Genomic DNA, 18,669 nt, shown 5'->3' on the forward strand with positions numbered 1-18,669 from the left:
CATTTCTAATTTTATCTTTGAAATTTACTTGATTTATCTTTCTGTTCATACACAGATCCTTCATTTATTGCAGATTTCTCTAGTTTTTCCAGTGAAGACTATGTTGTTCTGGCCCTGGTTCATTTCTTTTGATTTCTAATGACAGAGCTCTTCTATATATTCCAAGTTGACCTCAAATTTGCTATCCTCCTGACTCAGTGTCCTGAGTGGTAGAATCACAATATGTACTTCCACACCAGAAAGCCAAGGAATTATGTAAGGATTTATAATTCATTGATTCTTACCCTCCTTTTTATTTATTAAATTATATAATTATGCTACTAATTGCTAACTCTTTTAAACATAAAATCTTCAAGAAGTCTGGTGTGCAGAGTTTGTTTAGTGAGAGCAATAAACCAAGTAATCCACTTAAAAAATGGGGAACAGAGATAAAGAGATAATTCTCTGTAGAGGAATATCAAATGGCAGAGAAGCACTTAAAGAAATGCACAACCTCATTAGCCATTAGGAAATGCAAATCAAAACAACCCTGAGATTTCACCTTACACCCATCAGAATAGCCAAGATGAAAAACTCAAGGGACAACACATGCTGGAGAGGTTGTGGAGAAAGGGGAACCCTTCTCCACTGCTGGTGGGAATGTAAACTGGTACAACCACTCTGGAAAACAATCTGGCACTTTCTCAGACAACTAGGAATAGCACTTCCTCAAGATCCAGCCATACCACTCCTAGCCATATACCCAAAAGAGGCGCAAGTACACAAAAAGGACATTTGCTCAACCATGTTTGTAGCAGCTTTATTTGTAATAGCCAGAAGCTGGAAACAACCCAGATGCCCCTCAACTGAAGAATGGATGCAGAAACTGTGGTACATCTATATAATGGAGTATCACTCAGCAATGAAAAATAAGGAAATCATGAAATTTGCAGATAAATGGTGGGACCTGGAAAGGATCATCCTGAGTGAGTTGTCCCAGAAGCAAAAAGACACGCATGGTATATACTCACTCATATAAACATACAACATAGAATAAACCCACTAAAATCTGTAAATCTAAACAAACTAAGCAAAAGAGAAGACCCTAACTAAAATGTTCAATTCCATCCTGAAAGGCAAAGAGGATGGACATCAGAAGAAAAAGAAAATAGGAAACAACCTCGGAACCTGCTACAGAGGGCCTCTGAAAGCCAGAAGAAAACAGGAAACAACCTTGAAACCTGCCACAGAGGCCTCTGAAAGCTTCTGCAGTATAGACTGTCAAAGCAGATGCTGAGCCTGATGGCCAACTGTTGGGCAGAGTGAATGGAATTTTATGTAAGAAGTGGGAAATAGTAAGAGCTGGAGGGGACGGGAACTCCACAAGGAGAGCAACAGAACAAGATAATTTGAACACAGGGAACTTCCCAGAGACTCATACTCCAACCTAGGACTATTCGTGGAGATGACCTGGAACCCCTGCACAGGTGTAGCCCATGGCAGTTCAGTGTCCAAGTGGGTTACATAGTAATGGGAAGAGGGACTGCCTCTGACATAATCTGATTGGCCTGCTCGTTGATCACTTCCCCCTGAGGGGGGAACAGCCTTACCAGGCCACAGAAGAGGACACTTTCGATGAGAACTGATAGACTAAGATCAGAAAGGAGAGGTGAACTTTCCCTATCAGTGGACTTGGGGAGTGGCATGCATGCAGAAAGGGGAGGGAGCGTGGGATCGGGAGGGGAGGAGGGAGGAGCTTATGGGGGGATACAAAATGAATAAAGTGTAATTAATAAAAAAAAAAAAAAGAGTTTTCTGTGCAAACCTGAAGAAGTGAGATTAAAGCCTCGAAACCTTCTTAAAGCAATTCATTGCTTTCAGTGATGTCTGCAAAGACCGGACAGACACAGGTGGATCCACGGTCTTGTTGACCACCAATGTCATGATTGCATTTAATTATCAGCTTGAGAAAACTTGGGCTGTGACAGACTAAACCAAGAAACAGAAGTTACTAAACCCATTTAAACTTATTTTTGTTAGGGTATTTTCTCACAAAAAATAGACATGATGCTAGGGAAAATAATGAGCCAAAGGTTTAGGGAAGAGATTTTGTTTCAAAATATAAGATGGAGACCAGGCCACGGGTTTAAAAACTGGAGTGAGCGTCCTTGGAGTCCATGGATCTCAGGACTCTGGGACTGAGAAGGTGCCAGCGACATATTTACTACCTCAACTGCACAAGATTTTCATGCTTGATTTCTTGGTTTCATAGGATGGTTTGGTGCTGTAGATTCGCTCTATCTATGGGTTTTGAGTTATGCAGCATTTGAATCTTGTTTCATATATATATAATGAAGACTTGTGAAGGAAGACATAAAAAAATCAAGTTCTGGCCTCTATGTGGGCAATCATTGGCAGGACGCTTTCACTGAAATACAAAACATATCCTCTCCACCCCCCTCTCCCACTCATAAGGTTTCTATCAGTTTTTTATTCACTGCTTTATTTCTAGGGACTATAGCAGGGATACCAACAAACTCTTTAAAGGAAATGAAGAATTAGGCAACTGAATTAAATTTATAAAGTTAAATTTTCCCACTTACAGCTTTCCTTTACTGTTATAGTTTATTTTAATATTTACCATGTTCAATGAATTCTATTATTATAAGAGTGCCTCATAATTAAGAGTTAATTAAAATATTATTGAATGATTATTACATACAATAGGACACATGCATAGTTTTCTTGCTGCTCAACTTATTGTTCATAACCTTCCATCTTTTTTAATTAATAGACTAATAAATTAAAAGTATTTTTGTGACAAAATTTTGTGTATGTGTATTTGTACCTTCCTGTGTAAATGTGGATATGTGCACAATGGCCTTTGTAGGTTTGTGTCAGATCCTCTGAAGCTGGAGATAAGGGTGAAATTGAAATACCTAATACGGATGTTTAAAATTAAATTACGGTCCTTTTGTTGCAGAAGCAATTACCACTGAGTCATTTCTGTAGTCCTCTTTAATTTATATAAAAAAAGTTCTTAATTATTATAAAATAGTTTTTTGTGTGATATAAAACATATAATATCCAAATGGAAATATCTCAAAATTAGAAAGGAGAATAAAGGAATATTAAAAAGACTATTGTAACTATTCATATATTACTAAGAAAAATAATATAGTAATATAACAAATTAAATAATTTAGCAGGAATGGAAACTAAATATGAAGTTAAAGTAGAAACTTTAGTTGATTTTGAATGTATGAAAATCCATTTCCATTTGCCTTACTGCTCCTATTTGAAATAGATCAAAATATCATGTCATAGTTAAAGTTAAGCTTCATTTTCATCTATAATCCCAATAAGATTTCAGATCAAAGCATGCTGGTATATTTCCAGATTAAGTCATTATCCAAAAAAAAAAAAAAAAAAAAAAAGTTAAAAAACTTCTTCACAGGGAGAGCAACAGAACCAAAAATTCTGGGCACAGGGGTCTTTTCTGAGACTGATACTCCAAAGAAGGACCATTCATGGAGATAACCTAGAACACCTGCACAGATGTAGCCCATGGCAGTTCAGTGTCCAAGTAGGTTCCATAGTACTGGGACTGTCTCTGACATAAACTGATTTGGATGTTCTTTTATCACCTCCCCCTGAGGTGGGAGCAGCCTTACCAGGCCACAGAAGAAGACAATGCAGCCACTCCTGATGAGACCTGATAGACTAGGACAGAAAGAAGGGGAGGAAGACCTCCCCTATCAGTGGACTGGGGGAGGGGCATGGGTAGAGAAGAAGGAAGGAGGATGGGATTGGGACAAGAGGAGGGAGGGAGCTACAGGGGAGATATAAATTGAAGTAATTATAATTAATAAAAATTAAAACTAAAAACAAGAAAAAACGATGCTCCTGTCCTGTTACTTGTTTGCTCCTTCAGCCAATGTCCATGCCTTTTTCTTTCTTTTTTTTTTAATTTTATTTTTTTTTTATCAGTTACATTTTATTAACTCCGTGTCCCAGCCGTGTCCCTATCCCTCATTCCCTCCCAGTCCCTCCCTCCCTCCCTCCTCTCCACCATGCCCCTTTCCAAGTCCACTGTTAGGGGGGACCTCCTCCCCATTCATCTGATCCTGTTTTATCAGGAATCTTCAGGAATGGCTGCAAAGCTCTCCTCTGTGGCCTAACAGGACTGCTCCTCCCTTGGGGGATGGGGAGGCCAAAGAGCCAGTCATTGAGTTCCTGTTAGAAATAGTCCTTGTTCCCCTCACTATGGGAAACCAATTGGTTACTGAGCTACCACAGGCTACATTTGGGCAGAGGTTCTAGGTTATATCCACACATGGTCCGTGGTTGAATGTCAGTCTCAGAAAAGTCCCTGTGCCCAGATATATTTGGTCCTTGTGGAGCTTCTATCCTTTCCCCATCAGACAAACTCCCCTTCTTCCTTATGATTCCCTGTAGTCTGCCAAAGGTTTGTTCATGAGTCTTTGCTTTGAAAACACTGTGATTTAGAGTCTTTCAAATGCACTCAGTAGAATGTTATACATTCAATGCACATCCCATCTGTCTTTCGAAATGAGGATTGATCATCTTACCCCATGTCCGTTCTCTTGATTATCTTTTTTACGTGTACAGATTTCATTATGTTTACCACATCTTATAGTTCTATATAAGTGAGCATATGCCGTGTTTGTCTTTCTCTTTCTGGGATATTTCACTCAGGATGATGTTTTCTAGATCCCACCACTTGCCTGCAAATTTCATGATTTCCTCCTTTTTGATTGCTGAGTAGTATTTCATTGTGTAAAAATACCACAATTTCTGTACCCATTCCTCCGTTGATGGACATTTGGGTTGTTTCCAAGTTCTGGCTATTACAAATAAAGCTGCTATAAACATGGTTGAACAAATATCCCTTTTGTGTACTTTAGCAAACTTTGGGTATATACCTAGAAGTGGTATAGCTGGGTCTTGAGGAAGCACTATTCCTAATTGTCTGAGAAAGCGCCAGATAGATTTCCAGAGTGGTTGTACCAGTTTACATTCACACCAGCAGTGGAGAAGGGTTCTCCTTTCTCCACAACCTCTCCAGCATGTGTTGTCCCTTGAGTTTTTCATGTTGGCCATTCTGAATGGGTGTAAGATGATTTGCATTTCCCTGATGGCTAATGAGGATGAGCATTTCTTTAAGTGTTTCTCTGCCATTCGATATTCCTCTGTCGAGAATTCTCTGTTTAGCTCTGTTCCCCATTTTTTAATTGGATTACTTGATTTGCTGCTTTTCAGCTTCCTTAGTTCTTTGTATATACTGGATATTAGTCCTCTGTCAGATAAAGGGTTAGTTAAGATTCTTTCCCAATCTGTAGGCAGGAGTTTTGTTTTGACGACAGTGTCCTTTGCTTTATAGAAGCTTTTTAGTTTCATGAGGTCCCATTTATTGATTGTTGCTCTTAGAGCCTGTGCTATTGGTGTTCTGTTCAGGAAGTTGTCTCCTGTGCCAATGAGTTCTAGGCTGTTCCCCACTTTTTCTTCTAACAAATTTAGAGTATCTGGTTTTATGTTGAGGTCTTTGATCCACTTGGACTTTAGTTTTGTGCAGGGTGATAAATATAGATCTATTTTCATTTTTCTGCATGTGGACATCCAGTTGGACCAGCAACATTTGTTGAAGATGCTGTCTTTTTTCCATTGAATGGTTTTGGCTTCTTTGTCAAAAATCGAGTATTCATAGGTGTGTGGCTTTATTTCTGGATCTTCTTGCGATTCCATTAATCCTCCTTTCTGTTTTTATGCCAAAACCATGCAGTTTTTATTACTATTGCTCTGTAGTACAACTTGATATCAGGGATGGAGATACCTCCAGATCATCTGTTGTTGTACAGGATTGTTTTGGAGATTCTGGGTTTTTTGTTTCTCCATATAAATCTGAGAATCTTTTTTTTCAAGGTTTGTAAAGAATTGAGTTGGTATTTTGATGGGAATTGCATTGAATCTGTAGATTGCTTTTGGCAAGATGGCCATTTTCACAATGTTAGTCCTACCAATCCATGAGCACAGGAGATCTTTCCATCTTCTGAGGTCTTCTTCAATTTGTTTCTTCAGAGACTTGAAGTTTTTCTGAAACAGGTCTTTCACTTGCTTGGTTAGTGTCACCCCGAGGTACTTTATGTTATTAGTGGCCATTGTGATGGGTGTTGTTTCCCTATTTTCTTTCTCAGCCCTTTTGTCTTTGGTGTACATGAGGGCTTCTGATTTTTTTGAGTTGATTTTGTATCCTGCCACATTGCTGAAGGTGTTTATCAGCTAGAGGAGTTCTCTGGTTGAATTTTTGGGGTCGCTCATATATATTATCATATCATCTGCGAATAGTGACACTTTGTCCTCTTCTTTTATGATTTGTATCCCCTTGATCTGCTTTAGTTGTCTTATTGCTCTGGCTAGGATTTCAAGAACTATGTTGAAGAGGTATGGAGAGAGTGGGCAGCCTTGTCTTGTCCCTGATTTCAGTGGGATTGATTTAAGTTTCTCTCCATTGAGTTTGATGTTGGCTATAGGCTTGCTGTATATTGCCTTTACTATGTTTAGATATGTGCCTTGTATTCCTTTTTTCTCCAAGACTTTAAACATGAATGGCTGTTGGACTTTGTCAAATGCTTTTTCAGCATCTAAGGAGATGATCATGTGGTTTTTCTCCTTCAGTTTGTTTATGTGGTGGATCACATTGTTGGATTTCCCTACGTTGAACCACCCTTGCATGCCTGGGATGAAGCCTACTTGGTCATGGTGGATGATATCTTTGATGTGTTCTTGGATTCAGTTTGCAAGTATTTTATTGAGTATTTTTGTGTCAATGTTCATAAGAGAGATAGGTCTGAAGTCCTCTTTTTTTTGTTGGGTCCTTATGTGGTTTAGGTATCAGGGTGACTGTGGCTTCATAGAATGAGTTTGGTAATGTACCTTCTGTTTCTATTTTGTGGAATAGTTTGAGGAGAATTGGTGTTAGCACTTCTTTAAAGGTCTGGTAGAATTCCATGCTGAGACCATCTGGCCCAGGGAAGTTTTGGAGGGGAGACTGTGAATGACTGCTTCAATTTCCTTGGAGGATATAGGGCTGTTCAGTCTTTCTACCTGATCTTGACTTAATGTTGGAACTTGGAATCTATCAAGAAAATTGTCTATTTCATTTAGGTTTTCAAATTTTGTGGCATATAGGCTTTTGTAGTATGACCTAATGATTGTTTGAATTTCCTCAGTGTCTTTAGTTATGTCACCCTTTTCATCTCTGATTTTGTTGATTTGGATAGTTTCTCTGTGCTTTTTAGTTAGTTTGGCTAAGGGTTTGCCTATCTTGTTGATTTTCTCAAAGAACCAGCTTTTTCTTTCATTGATTCTTTGAATAGTTTTATTTGTTTCTAATTGATTGATTTCAGCCCTGAGTTTGATTATTTCCAGCCCTCTGCTCCTCTTGGGTGTATCTGCTTCTTTTTTTCTAGGGTTTTCAGATGGGCCATTAAGTTGTTTGTATGTGATGTTACAAATTCTTGAAGGCACTTAGTGCTATAAAATTTCCTCTGAGCACTGCTTTCAATGTGTCCCATAAATTTGGGTATGTTGTGCCTTCATTTTCATTGAATTCTAGGAAGTCTTTAAATTCTTTCTTTATTTCTTCCTTAACCAAGCTGTCATTGAGTAGCAAGTTGTTCAGTTTCCATGTGCGTGTCAGCTTTTTGTTATTTCTGTTGTTGTTGAGGTCCAGCTTAAGTCCATGGTGGTCATATAGAATACAAGGGATTATTTCAATCTTTTTCTATCTGTTGAGGCTTTCTTTATGACCAACTATATGGTTTATTTTGGAGAAGGTTCCATGCGGTGCTGAAAAGAAGGTATACTCTTTTGAGTTTGGATGAAAAGATCTGTAGACGTCTATTAGGTCCATTTGATTTAGGGTCTCTGTAAGTGTTTTTATTTCTCTATTTGTCTTCTGTCTATTTGATCTGTCCCTTGGTGAGAGTGGAGTGTTAAGTCTCCCACTATTAGGGTTTTAGGATCAATGTGTGATTTAAGCTTTAATATTGTTTCATTTACGAATGTAGGTGCTGTTGTATTTGGGGCATAGATATTCAAAATTGTGATGTCCTCTTGGTGGATTTTTCCTTTGATGAGAATATAGTGGCCCTCCTTATCATTTTTGATTAACTTGGTTTGAAAGTCTATTTTATTAGATATTAGGATGGCTACTCCCGCTTGTTTTCTGGAACCAATTGCTTGAAAAACATTTTTCTAGCCCTTTACTCTGAGGTAGTGTTTATCTTTGTTGCATAGGTGTGTTTCTTGGATGCAACAGAATGATTGATCCTGTTTCCCCAACCATTCTGTTAGTCTGTGTCTTTTTATTGGGGAGTTGAGTCAGTTGATGTTGATAGAAACTAGTGACCAATAATTGTTACTTGCTTTAGATGTGGGGTTGGTGGTGTTACTGAGTTTCATTGCTTGTATTTTTTTTTGTTGTTGTTGTTGTTGTGTAGTTATCTATTTCCTCTGTTTTCTTAGATGTAGTTGTTTTCTTTGGTTTGGAGGTTCCCTTCTAGTAACTTCTGTAGTGCTGGGTTACTATGTAGATATTGTTTAAATTTGGTTTTGTCATGGAATATTTTGAATTCTTCTTCTATGTTGATTGAAAGTTTTGCTGGGTATAGTAGTCTGGGTTGGAATCTGTGGTCCCTTAAAGACTGTATGATTTCTGTCCAGGCCCTTCTGACTTTCATAGTTTTTTCAGGTGTGATTCTGATAGGTCTACCATCATATGTTACTTGGCCTTTTTCCCTTACTGCTTTTAGAATTTTTTCTTTGTTTTGTAAGTTCAGTGTTTTTACTATGATGTGACATGAAGAATTTCTTTTCTGGTCTAGTCTACTTGGTGTTCTGTAGGCCTCTTGTATGTTTATGGCCATCTCCTTCTTTAAGTTGGGAAAGTTTTCTTCTACAATTTTCTTGAAAATATTTTCTGGACCTTTGAGCCTGATGTCTTCTTTTTCTTCTACTCCTATTATTCTTAGGTTTTGTCTTTTCATGGTGTCCTTGATTTCTTGGATGTTTTGTGTTTGGAAATTTTCTGATTTTATTTTTTCTTTGAGAGACATGTCAATTTCCGCAAGTGTATCTTCGGCTCCTGAGATTCTTTCTTCCATCTCTTGTATTCTGTTGGTGATGCTTACCTTTGTAGTTCCCGATCTTTTCTCTATGTTCTCCAGCTCCTGGTTTTTCTCTATTTGTGTTTTCTTTATTGATTCTAATTCTGTTTTCATGTCTTGCACCATTTCCTTCATCTGTTTGAATGTGGACTCCTGCTTTTCAATGACAGCTTCTATTTTTTTGTCCGTTTCCTCTCTATGTATCACTAATTGTGCCTCTACTTCTTTGGGTATAATTGCCTGTATTTCTATGAGAGCTTTGTTTATTTCTTCTTTATTTGCCTTCATTTGTGTGGACATTTCTTTGAGAGCTTTGTGCATTTCTTCTCTGTTTGCCTCAATTTTCGTGGTCATTTCTCTGAGAGCACGATTTGTTTCCTCTTGGTTAGTCTCGATTTCATTGGTTATTTCTCTGAGGACTTTGTTCATTTCATCTTTATTGGCCTCTAATAGCTGGAGAAACATAGTTTCGAGGTCGTTTTCTTGTATATCTAGTGAATTGAAGTGTCCATTGTTTTGTGGGGTTGCTGGTGAGGTCATTATGTCCTGATTTTTGTTGAGAGTGTTCTTATGTCTGCCTCTAGCCATCTGGTTATTTATAATCCTTACTAGTTGTTCCTCGAGATTGTAGTTTGGGTTATGATCCTCTCTTTCTGTTTTCTGGACTGTTTTTTCAGGAAGATGAGAGAGGTTCACTGCTTTGGGAGTGTGCACTGTGTTTTCAGTTTTGCCTAAATAAAGAATGTGACACTGGCACTATTCGCGTGTGCTTTTAGCGGGCGCAGTGTGCATGAGAGGATTCTCTGACTATTGCAGTGGCCTGCAAGCCACTATTACACAGTTCTGACTGAGATCCAGGGATTGTTTGCCTGGATTATCCTGGTGGACCTGCAAAGCAGAAGCTTCAATATTGGGGTCACTATCCCAAGAATACCTCTGATGCCCACACTAGGGGTGTGGGTGGCAGGGATCTTGTCTGGTTGCTTCTGTGGAGAGGCCCTTGGTCTGGGGCAAACTCTCCCTAGAAGGCTCACTCCCTCTCTTGCAGGTCCAGTTGGAATGCACAGGGGTTCCCCTTGCTTATTACTCTCTGATTTGGTCCTGCTGCAGAAGTGCATGGGTAGGCTAACAGTCAGCTCTGTGACACTGTGGCCACAGTACTCGGTGTCCACCTTTCCTGTGTGCTGCTTCTTTGTCCTTCCCCTCTGCCAGGATGGGTTATGTTGGCTGGTCCCTGGGTGGCGCGGGAAAGAGTTAGGTTGAGTGTTCTCAATCCCAGATCCCGGGCCCAGATCTCTCTGCCAGAAGCAGCCTGGTGGTAGAATCTATGTTTGCTGATCCCAAGAGTTACCAGGTATTGTTGAGTGTCCTCAGATCTAGAGCTTGGGTTTCTCTGCTAGGGGCCACTGGGTGAGCTGGAGAGAGGGTGCTGTGTCCTTGGCAGGCTGCCTCTCTGTTCTTCCCCTCTGACCTTCCCCTCTGCTAAGGCAAGCTTATATACGTGCTCTCAGGGAAGTGCCAGCAGGAGTTGGGGCTTCTCAGTTGGATCCTGAGCTGGTGTTTCTCTGCCAGGGGGTGGAGGTGTGGGCCCTTGTGATAGAACTTGCTGCTAGACCTCATTGCACTGGACCCAGGTGAATCTCAGGACGTGTAAAATGACCGCAGTCCCAGATCCTGAGCTGTAGTTTGTTTGCTAGGAGCGGCTGGCAGCACTGGAGTTCCAGCACTCTGAAGCTGCTGTGTGCCTCTTTATCCTTCCGCTGTGCCGTGGCAGGGTGATGGAGGCGTTTGTGGGAGTGCCCGAAAGAATTTGGTTTTCTCAGCCCCGATCTCGGGTTGGGGTACAGACAATGTGGTCTCTGGTCGATTCTGCTGGACACCTCCTGCCTCCTCCCAAGAGGGAGTAGGGATTTTGAGCTGGGCGCGCATTTGCTATCAGTGTGGCGGGAGCTCAGTTGTGATGGCGGCGGGTACCTGAGGTCCGAAAGACCTTCCAGGGAAAGACTGGGTGACCCGTGACCAGCCTGGCAACTTTCCTTCCCCATGGGGTTTTTTTTTTTCGACTGGAACTCTGAGTCTCAGGCACCCTTGTGTCTACCAATCAGCCTGGGAAAGTGATCAGGGCACGCAGGCTTGTGGCACCAGCCCGGAGACCCAAAGCCCGTGTTAGCCGGGTTCTCTTCTGGGTTCTGGATGGGCAGCCGAGAGTGGACCGGACCGATTCCCACGTCGTGGGAGCCTCCCTTCACCTGGGAAACACGATCTCTGTTGTTTTAGGGCCTAGAGTTCAGTCTCCTGGTCGCTGCATGGAGTGAGTTGTCCTGCTTCTCAGACATGGTGTTTTCCCAGCACTGCCATCTTGGCTCCTCCTCCTTTTGCCTTTCTAAGTGAGGATTGATCATCTTACCCTGGGTCCTCGTTCAGGTGTATCTTCTTTAGGTGTATAGATTTCAGTATGTTTACCTTATCTTATAGATCTGTATAAGTGAGTATATACCATGTGTGTCTTTCTGCTTTTGGGATACCACACTCAGGATGATCGTTTCTAGATACCATCATTTGCCAGCAAATGTTATGATTTCCTCCTTTTTAATTGCTGAGTAGTAATCCATTGTGTAAAAGTACCACAATTTCTGTATCCATTCCTCAGTTGAGGGACATCTGGGTTGTTTCTAGGTTCTGGCTATTATGAATAAAGTTGCTACAAACATGGTTGAGCAAATGTCCTTGTTTTGTACTTGAGCATCTTTTGGATATATGCCTAGGACTGGTATAGCTGGATCTTGAGGAAGCACTATTCCTAATTGTCTGAGAAAGTGCCAGATTGATTTCCAAAATGATTGTGCAAGTTTCCATCCCCACCAGCAATGGAAGAGGGTTCCCTTTCTCCACAAACTCTCCAGCATGTGTTGTTACTTGAGTCATTCATCTTAGCCATTCTGATGGGTGTAAGATGAAATCTCAGGATCATTTTGATTTTCATTGCCCTGATGGCTAAGGACATTAAGCATTTCTTTAAGTGTTTCTCTGCCATTCCGCATTCTCTACTGAGAATTCTCTGTTTAGCTCTGTTCCCCATTTTTTAATCGGATTGCTTGATTTGTTGCTTTTTAACTTCTTTAGTTCTTTATATATTCTGAATTTCAGCCCTCTGACAGATATAAGGTTGGCGAAGATCTTTTCCCAGTCTGTATGCTATTGTTTTGTTTTGATGTCTATATCCTTTGCTTTACAGAAGCTTTTCATTTTCATGATGTCCCATTTATTGATTGTTGCTCTTAGAGCGTGTGCTGTTGGTATTATGTTCAGAAAGTTGTCTCTTGTGAGGCATTCTTATTATTTTTAAATTCATGTGGGAGGACCCAGACTAGTGGGCAAGTATCCTGGGTCCTACAAGAGTGGTAGCTGTGCAAAACAGAGACAGTAAGCCAGTAAGAAGCTTTTCTACATGGTTTCTGCTTCAGTTCCTGCTGTCAGTCCATTTCGTGAGTACTTTCCATGCATCACTGTCATGATGAATTATCTCTAAGTAGAAATAAGCCCTTTACTCCACCAGTTTTCTTGTTGTCAGTGTTTACCTTTGCAACAGACAATAAATCATAACAGTATATTTCAAATATATTTAAGCTCCTAGAATATTCCTGTGATATTGTGTTTAATCCTATCTTCTTTCTCTCTTGACAAAACAAATAGAAGACAGAATGAGCAAAATCCTTTATTTCATCTGTAGCTAGTAAAACTACACTGGAAATGTGAATGTTATTTGGTGATAAAATATTATATTGGTTTTGTTATATTAATTATATTGAATAGAAACTTTTAGGAAGGGGTATTTAAATTTTTTGAACAAATGAGAAAAATAAATTCATGAATTACTGAGCTCTACATTTAATTTGAATTCTGAGATATCTCATTTCCTAGCCCCTTCCATGTTATTACTTGAAAAGATATGAAAATTGATTTTGGAATTACATATTATCATGAATAATATATTACCATAAATGACCGTAAATAAACAATGAAACTCTGTTATGAAATTGAGAGTATAAAACGGGAAATGTTTCCTGATATATTCTTGTTAATAAAGGTGAAGTTTGATATATCATTAAAATATAGAATGCAGCTTTTAAATCTTAATACAATCAAGCACCTCCTTCCATTACTTCCTTGGCTGAGTATTCAATAGGCTACACTCTGACAAATCACTGGATCACTGAGGTTTGTCTTTATGTCTGCTGCATATATGTGTGCAAATGTATGTATATATATGTATATATGTGTGTGTGTGTGTGTGTACACACATTTGCACACACATATCCTTTTTTCAGAAAAATGATGCATGGCTTCATCTACTTATTTTACTTCTGTTTAATTTTAAAGTACCTCAGACACAGGATCACATCTTCAGATTGTATATATGCTCAGTTGTTAGTAGTTTCCTAATTAAAATTTCTAGTTTGTCTGTTGCTTATCAGAGTTCAGATGGTTGTGGGGGAATAGCAAGAATCCAGGTGGGGTCCAGTTTTCTGTTTGTCTGTATTTGGAGCGAAGGTGTCTCAAGTACACTTGAAAAGAAACCACCAAATAATATTTCATCTAAATATAGATCGTTACAGAAATACATACACATTGTTATTAATTCTGAACTATAGATTTGAGAATGTCTCCTTTTGGTCTCCCAAGATCTGAACTATTCCTGTCTCCCTAATTCCCAGTCTGTGACTATTTCTTTGTCTTTCCACAAGTTACATGAGGAACCCCATAGTGACACAAATATGCAAGTAACTGAAATGATTATATACCCAAGGGAAATAGTTACTGTAATAAAATCAGGTTCTTAGTGTAGGGATGATAAATCTTTCTGTTGGCAGTTCCAATAGAGGCTCAGTGCTGTCAAGTTCCCCTGGGTAAATGTGTCAGGGAGAGGAGTTAATGCACTAGTTTGCTACAAAGGCCAACTGTGAAACCTGATTTTTGATTTTATTCTTAACCGTGTAGCTCAGTAATTCTCCTGAGAATTCTATGAATGAATATCCCCTTTCTTTTCTTTGTTCCTTCATTTAATTCTCAGACTTAATCACCTCATTTCTTGCTTTATAAACATTTATTTTCTAATACACTCAGTGAGAAATGATCTCTTTTTATAGTAATGAAACTTGAGACCTACTCAGAGACCAACCCATAGTATATCCCTGCAGACCTGATAGGGAGTTTTAATGGGAACATCGTAGGCTAGCAGTGATGAAGAGTGGCACAGCAGTAGAAGCCATCATATCCCTTGTGTAGCTATTTAGTACAAAGAATGCCAACAAACTTCCTTTGAACATCTTTCTACTAAACTCCACATGGAAAGCTTCAAGCTTGGAACCTCCGGGTTTCATCTGAGAACAAGGGAACATATGCTCTAAGGAGCTCTACCTTTTCTTTCTCCCATTGCTGTGTATGTACCAGTCTTTAATGCACAGAAACATGTACAGTCTCTTGCCCAAGTAACTCCCCCCACAGTTCTTTTTCCATCAAAGTAAACTGTTATGCTTGGTCAGGGAACAAATTTGGAATGATGGCTACACATTAAAAATGTAAAACAAAGAAAAAGTATTGCAAATCTCATTTCCACCCTCAGGATACTGCCATCTGACCTGTCATAATCTTGCTGACTTAATATCTGGCTCTCATCACTTTGTGCTCTGGACTCCCTATGTATAAACATACAGCTGCTTTTACTGTAATTGTCACTTGATACAGGTTTGCTTTGCATTTTCTGTGAGTTTACAATAATTTCAATGACATGAACTCAATGGCTGACTCTTTGGCCCCTCACCCCCCTGAGAGAGGAGCAGCCCTGCTAGGCCACTAAGGAGGACATTGCAGCCAGTCCTGAAGAGACCTGATAAGCTAGGATCATATGGAAGGGAAGGAGGAACTCCCCCATCAGTGGACTTAGAAAGTGGCAGGAGGAGATGAGGGAGGGAGGATGAGATTTGGAGGGAATGAGAGAGGAGGCTATAGCTGGGATACAAAGTGAATAAACTATAACTAATAAAAAATAAAAATTTAATTAAAAAAAAAGATTTTCAATGAAAAATCCCAGCAACTATTTGTCTCAGATTCTTCTGTGCTGAGGTCAAGAGTATGAAAACTCTGGTCTTTAAGGAAAATTCACATCTTATCTGCTGATGTGTAGAGGTCTCATGGAGTCTAGTGGCATGAGAAAGCACCATAAAATTGACATACTTTAGAAATATTTCAAAAATTTTACATTCACAATTTTTAAACTACCAATAATTTTAATTTAAAGCAATTCTCGGAATACAACCTAAGAGGTCTTCTTCCATAAGAAACCACAGAATAACATAGTAGCAAAAACATATCTTCTTAGAAACAATGTTGAAAATAATAGATAGAAAAACTTTAAATTGCTAATAAAATTTAAATTTGAATTCTGCATCATATAATGTTAGTAATCATATTCATAAGAAAGCTGCAATCATCTTGTTTCACAGGAAGTGGTCTCTACAAAGGGCTGAATTATATCATTCAAACTTTAAGTACTGGTAACCTCATCCCAGGAACTCTGGCTTTGTATAAACTTGAAGACAGAGACCTGAAGTTTATTCTCTTAGGACAAACTATATCCCAATCTAACTAAAAGAAACTTGAACAGAGACATGAGGGAATTTCTGAGAACAATGAAATATCAACTAAAGAGAGAGCAAGTTCAGGAGGGACAAAGCTTTGTGGATCTCCTCTACATAATTCTGAGAAAATATTTTATTTTCTTTTAACAGAATCAATAACAGATTAAGATTTTCCCATTCAAACATCTCATGAACCCTTCACTGATATCCTATTACCCTCCCCTGTTTCTCAGAATACTATCTGATCCCAGGGTATCAAGTCTCATTTGGACTGCCTTCTTGCAGAGACTGATGCACCAACCAAGGACCATACTTGAAGAGGACCTAGACAGCCTGCTCAGATGTAGCCTATATGCAGCTCAGTCTCCACGTGGGTTTCCTAGAAAGAGTAGCAGGAGCTGTCTCTGACATGGACTGTGTTGACAGCTCCTTGATCATTTCTCCCTAGTAAGGGCATTGCCAGGCCATAAAGAACTCTTTCTTGACTCCTCAAACTTGTAAAGAATCAGACAATGAAGATGAAAAGAATGTGGTATAAATATTTAAAAAAATACTGCTCCTGTCTCAGGGTTGATACAAATGAAAGGAAAATTCCATGAATCAGGGTACAGATTGCAGCCTTAATAATGGCCCAGTGAAGAAAAATATGTTAAACATGGAATAGGCTGCTTCTTATCACTGTGTGTGTGTGTGTGTGTGTGTGTGTGTGTGTGTGTGTGTGTGTAGAAAGGAGGGAGGGCTTTTAAGTTATCTCATAATGTTTTACATGAGATCTGCCCCTCATCAATTATATCTTAACAGTTAACAATTGTTAATTTCTGGGAATGGAGATTTCTTCAACCATATGTTCTTAGACAAAGTGTAAATAATAACTCACACATGATTACATAAGTAAAATCAATTATAATCATTAGTTCACCCATATAGATTTAAGTGGAATACATTTTTTAGTTTGTTTGAGGTGAATCAATATTCATGTCTCCCAAGAAAAAAAAGTTGAGGCAGCAATTATAAACCATATTCTACTTCCCTTAAAAAATCCATAACTGTGTGAACATCAAAATTTTCACAAATGTTTCAAAAACATTTACTAAAAATTTATTTTTTAATACTTGATTTTTGTTATTCAAGGCTTATTTTTTTATTCAAGGTCCTCTGTGTCAGGCTCCTAACTTGTTCCTTCTTTTCTCCTTCTTCTGATGTCCATCCTATTTGCCTCTCTGGATAGGAATTGAGCATTTTAGCAAGAATCCTCCCTCTTGATTAGTTTCTTTAGGTGTACATATTTCAGTAGCAGCATTAACAGGCCACAGAAGAAGACAATGCAGCCACTCCAGATGAGACCTAATTGACTAGGGTCAGAAGGAAGGAAAAGAAGACCTCCCCTATCAGTGGATTTGGGGCAGGGCATGCATGCAGAGGGTGGAGGAAGGGAGGGAATGGGATGGGAGGCAGGAGGGAACCACAGGGAAGATACAAAGTGAATAAAGTGTAATTAATAAAGAATTAAAAAATATCTCCCATATTACCTCTAATGGTAAACATTTCCAATTGGAAATGATAAGGTATTTATTATCCTTTGATTATTATATAAATTTTAATACCTGATTTTGATTTTTCTAATATTAACTCAGTTCTCATCTTCAAAAACACTCAAAACATTTAGAAACAAATCTGTAGTACAGATGACACATTACAGAATTTAATCACAAAGGGTTAAATATCAGGGATTGTGACAACTGTTACTCTATTATCACAGTGTCCTCAAGGATATTTCTGGACAATTATAAGTGAAGCAAAATCAAGTCACACTAAAATGGAAATAAAACAAGTTTGCATCTTTAGTCTCTGTAATATCATAGTAATTCCTCATCCTGAATACATACCAGAGATACCCTTAGGGTCAAGTTTATAACAGTGAGAAATAATTATATATCCTGAAGATGGCGACTAGCACACACAGTTTCCGAGCTGTGGAAGAGATAAAGTTCTGAGTTGATGAGTGGAAGAACTTCTGAAGCCAGGGAAACAACGGAGAGACTTTCTAAACAACAGGGAACATTGCAGGAGGTGAAAACCTTGGTCTTGGGTCACCCAGGGACTTGTTTGGGGAAGGTGAGAAACGATCCTTTGTTCTCTAAGCACTCCCCTCCCCCAGACCTCCCTCCTCCTCGGTACAGCAGACTCCCCTTTCTCAGCACAGACCTAACTGCCTGGGGCCTGCAGCCACTGAGGCAGAGCCACAAGCCCTTTATCGGCAAAGGCCAGCAGTACTGTGTCTTGGAGCCCCAGATTCGCGCGGCAGCTGCACCATCCTCCCAGGGCCCGAGTCTGCTAAACGCCATACTAGCTCCACAGGAGCGCCATCACTGACGGTACGGCCTGCCCAATCCCACAGTGACAGAGAATACGCTATATACTCACCAAAACCAGACAGAAACGCCATACAAGCTAGACACACCAGGCGCTGGGCCTCCGAAGCTTGGAGAGCACAGTGAAGAGACCCCAGGACTTCCCAGAAAGCATCTGGACTAGCAACCCAGTCTCCAGTTACAGCAGGACTTTCTAACCTGGTGGCGGAGCAGCACTGAGCTGGCGGGGCACATCAGCCCTCCAGTTTAAGACTAACCAGGGCCAAACCAGAGAACAGAAAGGCTGGTTACCCCGATTCCTACTGACGTGACCACCCTGAAATCTCCAGCTGCAGCAAGACCTCATAACCTGGCAGTGACAACAGCACGGAACTGGCAGAGCACATCAAAGAAGCAGGGCCAAACCAGAGAGCAGAGAGCCCAGATACCACGAACTCTGCCAAGTGACCTGCCTGTACAGCTAGTCCTCAGCACACGCTAAGGACACGGGAC

Source organism: Psammomys obesus, unplaced genomic scaffold (genome assembly GCF_907164565.1).
Source record: "Psammomys obesus unplaced genomic scaffold, mPsaObe1.curated_primary_1811, whole genome shotgun sequence".
Classification (NCBI taxonomy): domain Eukaryota; kingdom Metazoa; phylum Chordata; class Mammalia; order Rodentia; family Muridae; genus Psammomys; species Psammomys obesus.